The following is a 9,879-nucleotide window of genomic DNA, read 5'->3' as shown; positions in this document are numbered from 1 at the left end:
TTTATTAATTATATAAGTTAGCCCAATACACATTTTTCAGTTGGACTTCATAAACGTGTTACTAGACAAGGGAAAAAAAGCATTTGGAAGCATTTGTAATTTAAACTCAGTCTATTTATCAGACGACAATACTAAAAAAATAAATTGGAACCAGTGTGGCCTTGAATGGGAGTCCAGCATCTGCAGTGATCTGCAGACTTGCCCATTGGCTTTGTGCGTTCTGCCTTCTGCATGCACTGTACCGAAGTGCCAAAGTCCTGCCCACGCAGGGCCTGATGCAGCACCGCAAAGCACATGCATGCAACTGCTCAAACCGCCAGTGATTCCTAAGAGGGTCTAATGGACCACAATGATTTCAGACAACTCCTTTTTCAGTGTGACCCATCAACAAGGGAAGCTGCATTAAGGAGAACAAGACTCCCTGTGTCTGTGTTTAGTCTTTTGATAAGGGTCTGGAAATGCAGCAGATGGTGTACTTGTGCCTATGTCTCCAATAGGGCAGGTGTGCAAGGACGGGTGAGAAATGGCCAGACCACCTCTTTCTGTAACCTCACACCCTGTCCCCAGCAGCCTCACAAGCTCTAATTGCATGGGCTAGTAGGGGAGAGATGGAGAGTACTACTGTTTTCTGCAAATGTAGGCTAGAGAATTATTCTTGCAATCAAATAATTATTTACTGTGTCATTGGATTTCTTACAATATACCAAATAATTGCTTTCAGGCTTTTGTTTTAAATGGAAATATACTAGGGATATTTAATGACTGTTACATTACTCTCCATCCTGAAATACAAAAATAAACAAATCGGCTTTCATTAATCTTCAATCCATTACTCATGTACAGGCATTCGCTGTAAATTTTCTGACATGCAAAAGTGGTACTTCCAGCCATAGCAGTACATGTAATATTAACCAATCATACTTGAAAACATTCAATTTTAATTATTTTATGATACATGCTCTAACATTAAGTAATATAAATAGTAAGTAATTGGCAGTGTAGGGACTGTGAATGTTGGCAAGCCATTTGAAGAGATTCTTCTGAAAACAGGTCATCTGGAGAGAACATAAATACTGTCAAATGGTATCACAGGCTTCTTATCACACTAAACACCTTCAATCAGTTCTGCTGTCAACTATGTAAAAAAGAAAAAGAAAAAGAAAAGACTATTAAGATATTTCTGAAACCTCAGCATTATACATTAGTATGTTTATATTTACACCAGTACGGTGATATATTTTAGGAAGTGTGAAAACACAGGGGACAAACAGAAGAGATCATATTAAATAATTAAGACGTAAAAACATTAGAAAACAAAACATTCTCGGTTGCAATCTTCACATTGCAACACTGTACAAAAAACTGGCTTATATACCCAGGAGTGTTTCAGATGAAAAAGTGTTGCTATCCTTGTGATAGATTAGATTTAATTAATCAAAAAATTGTATGTACTACAGAGCAGAATTAGTGTAAAGTATGATCTGAGACCTATTTCTGTAAGCAGAGACAAAGCAGGCAATGAACTGCTTGCTCGTTTAACACGCTTACCTGAGAACTGTAAATATTAGAATGGATATTTATTAGCATCACAGAAGGGACTCTTCCAACAAAAGATGACTGTATGGGTAGTGTTGAGGTTGTACATGGAACCACTTCTGCAGAACATTTTTCTTCAGAGAAATAACTGCAGAAGGATAGAGACTGGAAAGAAAATGAGAAGGCACATGGAACACGGAAAAAAAACTAACCCACAATTACTTAGCCACAGCGCTGAAAAACAATTAAGAACCAAACTGGAAGTGAACACCAGGGAATACTGTTGCAGGGGGAAGCTGGCTGGGATGGTAATAATCTTTGCTATACCAGAGAAACCTGGAAGGTGTAGTAGGTGTTACAGCATCTGAAAAGATACTTCTAAAGAAGGAGCATGACACTGCAACAGGTAACTGGCCATATCTTCTGTGCTGGTGGAAAGTGGTATAGCTCCACCGAAGGAGAGAGAACTGAACTGATTTTTCCCCATCCGAGGACCAGGCGTACTGGGTTGTCAAATATGAGCTTTCACAGCCCATTGTATACAACGAATATATTTCAGTTCTTTTGTTGATCATCACTTTGCGTCCATGGCTTGAGTACTAGAGACGATAAATTTGCATCTCTGTCCTACAGTTTGCTTGAAGCAAATGGTAGCAGTACCAGTAAATGATGGAGAATGACAATGAAAATAGGCTCAAGCACTATTGTGTACCTAATGCAGATAAAATACTTGTAACCTTGGCATCCTTTATACAACACCCACCGAATGAATAAGAGGAAGTTTTGCATTAGCTGTGGAAACATGAACTCAGTAAAATACTGATACACGGTTTAGCCAGTTATTTTGTTTTATATCATGAAGGTTGATATTGTCCTGGTTTCAGCTGGGATAGGGTTAATTTCCTTCCTAGTAGCTGGTACAGTGCTGTGTTTTGGATTTAGTATGACAATAACGTTGATAACACACCTATGTTTAAGTTGTTGCTAAGTAGTGCTTACACTAAGTCAAGGACTTTCCAGCTTCTCATGCCCTGCCAATGAGAAGCTGGGAGGGGGCACAGCCAGGACAGCTGACCCAAACTGGCCAAAGGGATATTCCATAACATGTGACGTCATGCTCAGTATATAAACTGGGGGGAGTTGGCTGGGGGGCAGCGACCACTGCTTGGGGACTGGCTGGGCATCAGTCAGCGGGTGGTGAGCACTTGCATTGTGCATCACTTATTTTGTATATTCTATTATTATTATTATTATTATTATTGTTGTTATTATTATTATCCCTTCCTTTTCTGTCCTATTAAACTGTCTTTATCTCAACCCACGAATTTTACTTTTCTTTTTTGCCGATTCTCTCCCCTATCCCACGGGGGGTGGGGTGGTGAGTGAACGGCTGTGTGGTGTTTAGCTGCCTGCTGGGTTAAACCACAACAGATATATATTTAAATATAGAAGTAATCTGTGCTTAAATTCAAAGATGATTTGTTGGCATTCCTTCATGGTATAGTCTGTTCTGTGTACAGATGGCATTACAGATTAGCAGCGCATGATATGTTTTTTCTTTACAATGTTCTTCTTTTACAACACACTGCACTTTATTCAACATGCCTACACATTGCTTATGTTCCTAGATGTTGCTTTAGTGTTACTGAGGTCTAACGAGCAAGCCTATATGGTAATATGAAATATTCTTCCACTGGTAGAATAAGGGATGATGAAAAACATCTTAATGGTGTTTACTATTTGCACAAAGGCATTGTACAATTTTATAAGTCCCTTGATTAGATTTGTACTTTCTGCAAATGCAGTTGTTTCAATATGCTGTAGCAGTTTAAATGTCACCTTTATGTGGAAGTATATTTCATATTATGTATGAAAGTGGAAATGCACTTAAAGTTTAGAAAGAATATTAATTTAAACTGTCCTTTATTTCTACTACTCACATTATTTAGAAATATGTAATAATAACTTAAGTGTGCCTATATGGATAGATATTTGTGCTGGGAATGAAATAATCGTAGTTGGTATATAACTAAGGCTTTGTTATCCAAAAATGAAGACATCTTTTAGAATGTGACTAGGAAATATTATATTTATTTTACAGATAGGAAAATGTGAAGCAAATGTGTACTGACCACTGGTCAGTCACAAGAAATCACCAAGAGCTGGAAAATAACGCAAGTCCACTGACCTATAAACTGGCCTCCTATTCCACAGACCATGTTTTTCCCCTAGTCTGAGAGAAATTCAGTTCCCAGTGATCAGGCATTCATAATCCCTGGTTTGCAGCATGGGAAGGGCACTAGGAACAAATTCTTCTCAGTTAAACTATTGATAGAGAGGGATGAGGAGGTAAATGCATTCACACATTTAGCATTAGACACTTAAAATGCTCCGGACAGGAACTTGCACTCCTTCTGTAGTTAATTGACTGTCTCCCGACTATGTACAGAGCCTGAAGAGCTACTTTCCTAAGTTAGTCTCCCAGGTCAGGTACCAAAAGCTATAAGGAAGAACGTCTTCCAAATAGTCTACACAATTTAATTTTACTTCTTACATTGCTTCTGTATTCAGGCTAAATATTAATTTAAACTTAAGAATGTTTTGATGTGTAAATAAGCTGCTGTAAGAGACACTGCTTCTCTCTTCAACAAGACTATGAAAGGCTGGTGTGACTTCCATTGGCATCTCCTGACTTTCCCATGTTAATCATCCGTGAAGTTCAAACACTATTCAAAAAAGGGATCAGCGTCTTTTTGCAGCAGCTTTGAACTTTCTTTATTCAAAAGGGCAGCTAGAACTATAATTAGGTACAGCTAGTCTTCATTATTTAGCTCATTTATTATTTATGTCTTCCTCTCACAGTGCCTGTGAACCTCACATCTTGTGCTGGCAGAGATGGGAGTCTGGATTTTGCTCTACTTGCTTTCACAAGCTCCAAGTAACACAGCAGTCGCTGTGGCATGGCCCTTGATTCATAAGCTGGACTTCAGGATGCTGACCAAATGCAACCAGTGATGTTGCAGCCTCTAGCATCCCAAGCAAAAAATTTACCAATGCACTCTCTCCACCTTTCAGGCAAGCAGTCAGAGATGACCCCCCCTCTACACAGTTACTACCTGAACATACTGTAGTTCTTGTCACTCCCTCACCGCAGTGTCTCCCCACCTCATGCTGGGTAAATTTTTTTTTTTACATTTTGTGGGTTACTGTATTACCAAGTTCTGCAGGTCTTCTGGGGCGTTGGAAGAGAGGCAACTGTAATTTTCAATGGAGATAAATGCAGGAAGGACATAATGGGATGGAGGTTTAGGCTGTTTTCTTTTTAGCTCCTGACGGTCAATATATTACTGGCTTTTTACAAAGATGATGCATGACCAAAATGGTGGCAGCTCTAGTAACAATTTGCGTTGCCTTGTCATACTCTTTAAGAACAAGTTTCCTTTTTTCTGCAGTACGCAGCTTTCATCTTTCTGGGATGCCTTCCTCCCCAAATCCTTATCTGTGAAGGACTAGCAGATGGAAAGGCAAGAACTTGAGAACAGCCTGGTGAGTATTGAGTGGGTGAGGTTAAAGAGGAATACAGTAGAATTGCTAAAGTAGATCTGAAATTTCTGCAGAGCTCTTTTTGTTCTATTCTAAAGCGAATAAATAAAGGTTTAGACTACAAGTTGTTTTAGAAGGAGGGCAGTGCAGAAAAGGAAAACCAGTGACCTACTTAAAAAGATATTAAAATGCATTAAACCTGTTGGGATTGAGGTTACCAAAAAAAACCCAGCCAAAAAAATGCGACACAATGAATGTGTGCATGAAAGGAGACAGCATCTTCATTTCTTCCCTAGAGGCAACAAACTTCTATCAGGAAAGAATTTGACTTCTGGTCAAATTATTATTGTGCAGTTGTTATTATTATGCAGTTTAAAAGGATATTTTTACTTTGCCTAGTAAGACTTTTAGGGCACTGACTTTCTAATGTGTTAGTATCTTCTCTGAAAACAAATGCTTCGTCAGGTATCCTAGGGCACAAATATGTTTCTGCTATCCTTGTCTATTATCCTGTTTATTATAACAGTTATACTGTATTTCAGTAACTTTTGTTTTTTCCTTTTTCTTTTTTCCCCTGACTATTACATGAACACCATCCTGGATGACCAGAAGCTGTTTTTTATTTGTCCGTTAATCTTTGATCTGTTCACCTGGGATGGTCCTTCCAGAACTTAATACTTCCACTGGCATAGCTCTGGCTATCACCAGGTCATATCAGCCATTCCCTTGCATCAAAGTGGGTCCCCAGGGAAGGAGTCTGTTTTACCTAATGTAAATCAAAACATGCAGACCTAGTCAGAGCTACCTCCACAGCTCTATGGATAATAATTACAAGCACAGGAATTACATTTGTCTTACATCCAAAGCTTTGAGAGTAATTAAGTCTGTTGGGAACAGACAGACTGATTTGGTATCTTTGTGGATTATTAGGATCCAGCTGTTCCACACTTTGATACCCGTGGTGAAACAAATTGCTGCCAAGTTGACAGGAGCATCCTGGTGCACAGGTCCTGCTTACCACACGAGAGCCTCCCACAGGTGTGTCCCCTGCACACTCACACCTTTCCAGGACCCAGCCCCAAGCCTGGGTGCCAACAGCATGACTGTGCCAGAGTCTGGGCCAGTCTTTCACCGCCAAAGCTGACACAATGATTCATGATCGCCACACTGGAACAGGAAATAGAGGAGCCGTGTACCAGACCCAAAAACATATATGCCCCCGTCTGCAACTTGCTATTTCTGCCATGGTAGACACTGAGGTTTCAAATTTCTCATTTTCCTCTTCTGACCGTGTTCCTAAGGTCTTCATCTCATCCTCTCTTTTAGTTTCTGATGCCCACTCATCACACGATCTTTAATCATCTTCAGGCTTCTCCTCACTCTTCTTTGGTTTATCCTCTTCACAGATCTTCACAGGCATGATTTAACCTCTCCCATCTTAATCAAAATAGTGCCCTTGAACTCATCTGCCTTTCCTGCTTATTGCCTCATCATCCTTTCTCTTTTCATCTCTTAGCATACTTAAACTGTTTACAATTGCTATCTGAGGTTTCATCAAAAAACCTACTTTAATGCAGCTTCTGCCCTTGTACTTTGCTAACACCTAAGCCTATTATTTATTTCAGTAACTGTCACATTCTTTTCTCTCCCCTGAGTAAATGTCCTTGTGATTTCAATCTTTCCCCATTCACAGCCATTCAGAATATTGCTGCAAATACTGTTTCCCCAAATTTGGCCACAAAATAAGGGAAAGTTCTGACTTTCCGTTATTCTCCAAAGGCTTGTTTTCACTTTCAAGGCCTCTCCCCCCTTATAAAGCTGCATTAGTAACATTTTTTGTTTCTTCTATTCAATCCCCATAATTATTTTGATTCAATTGTACAACAGCTATTTCTGTGTCAGAAACTGGGTGACAACAGGAACTATGGGAACAACAAACACACCAGGTATCATCTTGCAGCATAGACCCTGCCTGACAAAATCCATGGTCCAATCTGCACTACACTGCTAACTGTCACTCCTCAAAGGTAAACAAGGACATACCTTGGCACTAACTCATCAACAGAAATGCTTGTCTCTGCTGCAGGCGCTGTCGTACAGAAGAATGCTCTCTCCATTCTGGATGTTTTCCTCATACAGAGTGACAAGAGATTGCTTGGCTTGGAATTGCCACCTCATGTTTGGCATTAATTCAGCCATCTGGGCTGCAGGATGGTGAGCTATGCACCAAAACCAAACACGTGGGAGCTCCTGGGCAGGCCCATGTGCAGGTCTGGTGCCGTCGAGGTGGTGGTTCTATGGAAAATCTCCTCTTCTATTACACTGTGATGTCAGTCTGCATTGCCCACTTGTTTCATGCTTTCCCTGTGCTGCCCACTGGGGAGAAATTTCCTATATGTATTAATATCTAAAATAGCTTTTCAATTCCTTGTTAAAGTCCTTCTTTGCTCTGATATCTAAAAAACCCATGGCAACAGTTAAGAGTGCTGGAACTGATACCAGTCACACTGATGAATACTGTTATGTCGTTTGCTTGCGCTTCCCCATCTGTCCCATAAGTACTTCTGTCCTCTCCTGTTTAATGCTTTGATTTAACCTCCTGGAGACAAGGGTAGGACCTAAGAGGGGCTTTACTCAGAGGAACTGTTCCAGTGACAAAACTAGTTCTAACATGCATCCTTGCAGAAAAAGAGCTATATTGGAAATTACTGTAAAGGCTTGAGTGGAAGAGTGGTGTAAAGGAAAAGGGAACCAAATCCCAGTCCTATTGCAGATTCATTCTTCTCTCTCACAGTTTCTCATCCATTTGTGGTGTGGATGATTCTAAACTGCCAAATGTAATATTTATAGTCTTAAAATCTGCTCAAATCAGTAGATGTTCAGTGCTTAGAATGCTGTCTTTCCTACTTTGCATGATCTAACTGTAATTGGTGTTAAGTTATTCCTATTTATTCTGGAAATACAAAATGTGTTACTTTGCTCTTAATCTGCATAGACTGAAACCATCTGCTGTGGTTCACAGTTGAAGCACAAGAGATAATAAATTCCATCTAGTATTTATATCCAGCCCTCATTAAACAAGTAATTGTTACTGCTACCAAGTTCTAAGTCAGAGAAGTGTACAGTTATAATCTTACATTTAAGCATGTGAATGACCCATTCCCTTTTAAAAAAAAAACAAACCCAAAACATTTAAATACACATTTATCTTTTGCTTGTCATTTACCTGATGGTGAGAAGGCAGCTTTTAGTGGCTCAGGTAGAGGAGGAGTGGAGGCTGTTCTCAGGTGAGTCAGTGACTCTAACTCCATGCTGAGTAAAAGGTGATTTGACAAAAGAAGGAAAATCATGCCGTACTCGGTTGCGGGATCAGCTAGTTTGCCTCCAGAATGGCAGGAAGCAAGAGTCAGCAGGGATAGCTGTGCAGTGAGAAGACCTATTTGTGAAATATATTTTGTTTGCATTGTACCCAGATATACTACAAGCCTGCTTGAGTTAAAGCAGAAACATGAGGCATCCTGTTTGCCTTGCACCCAGACATACCACAAGACTGTTTGATTTAGGGTAGGAAGTGAAATACCGTGTAATATCTGTTTGCTTGGCATGGTTGCACAAAAATAGCAGAGCTAAGATAACTGTACCCAGTCTGCAAAAACTTGAAGGAATCAGACGGCCAGCATGTAGTCTGCAAACAGGTAACACCCACATGAAGAGGCTGGACTGGACCTGCGCGCAGAAGAGTGTAGAATCTGTCTGAGAAGCCAGAACAGACTCGTTCTGACCTAGGGAAAGAGAAAATAAACCTTTGGACCAGACTGGTCTTGGTCCATGGGAAAGCTGTATGTAAATGTGAGTGATACACAGTGGAGCTTGGGGAAGGGAGAATATGCCCCCTTTGGTTATGGCTTCCCCTGCCAGAGAGCTCTCAAACTCAGTCACTGCAGCCTTGGAGGCTAAGAATTGTCAAATCATGTAGCCACCAGAAACCACAATGCAGCATCAGTCTCACAGTGTTGTAGACGTAAGGCTTCATGTTTAGGTCTGTATGTTTAATTAATGCTTGATTTTTGGTTGTTAACAGATGGATTTCCTAAAAGCTGAGCATAAATAGATGCCTGCTTGAATTATTGACTGGCTCATTCTCTCAGAACTCTACCATTATAGTGGTCCCCAGGTCCCAGCTGTAACAGTTGTCGAAAAGCAGTTTCTGCTACCCACGCCAGTTTACCAGGCTTTGGAGGGCCTGAAAAGAAGCTCCTGCTGGGAGGAATAATACCACACAGAAGTTAAGGAGAGGAACAGGGTATCTGTGAATCCAATGGACCAGGTCTCCTGTGCAGGTAGATACTGGGGTGCTTTTAATCCATGCATTGGACACTAAGTATTCTCATTGGTTTTGGATATTCAGTGTATGTAGATAGAATTGTATCCTGCACTTTACCCATGGCCACTGTCATCCTCTGCCAGTCAAAATACTGATTCAGTCTTGGTCTTAAATCCAGCTAAATTACACCAGAGGTGAATTTGGTCCTGTCTGATTGGTAAGTAGATTTTGCTTCTGTCCTAAACAAACTAAAGAAAGAAATAAGAAGAGCAAGGCTAAATGTGTTAGAGCAGATTTGAATCCTTATTTAGCTTTTTTTCCATGATGCAAGTCTTCAGCTCACTATCTACCCTTATGTCTCCTAGAATGTATTTTGAATGATGATGCTGCACTCTTTCTGGAACTGTTTACTCAATTTATTTGTTATATTTGTGCAACATTTTACAAACAAGATAGGTCAAATTTTTTCCTGTTGA

The sequence above is a fragment of the Aptenodytes patagonicus genome, chromosome 2 (assembly GCF_965638725.1).
Source record: "Aptenodytes patagonicus chromosome 2, bAptPat1.pri.cur, whole genome shotgun sequence".
Classification (NCBI taxonomy): domain Eukaryota; kingdom Metazoa; phylum Chordata; class Aves; order Sphenisciformes; family Spheniscidae; genus Aptenodytes; species Aptenodytes patagonicus.
Note: the sequence above shows the minus strand (reverse complement) of the source record.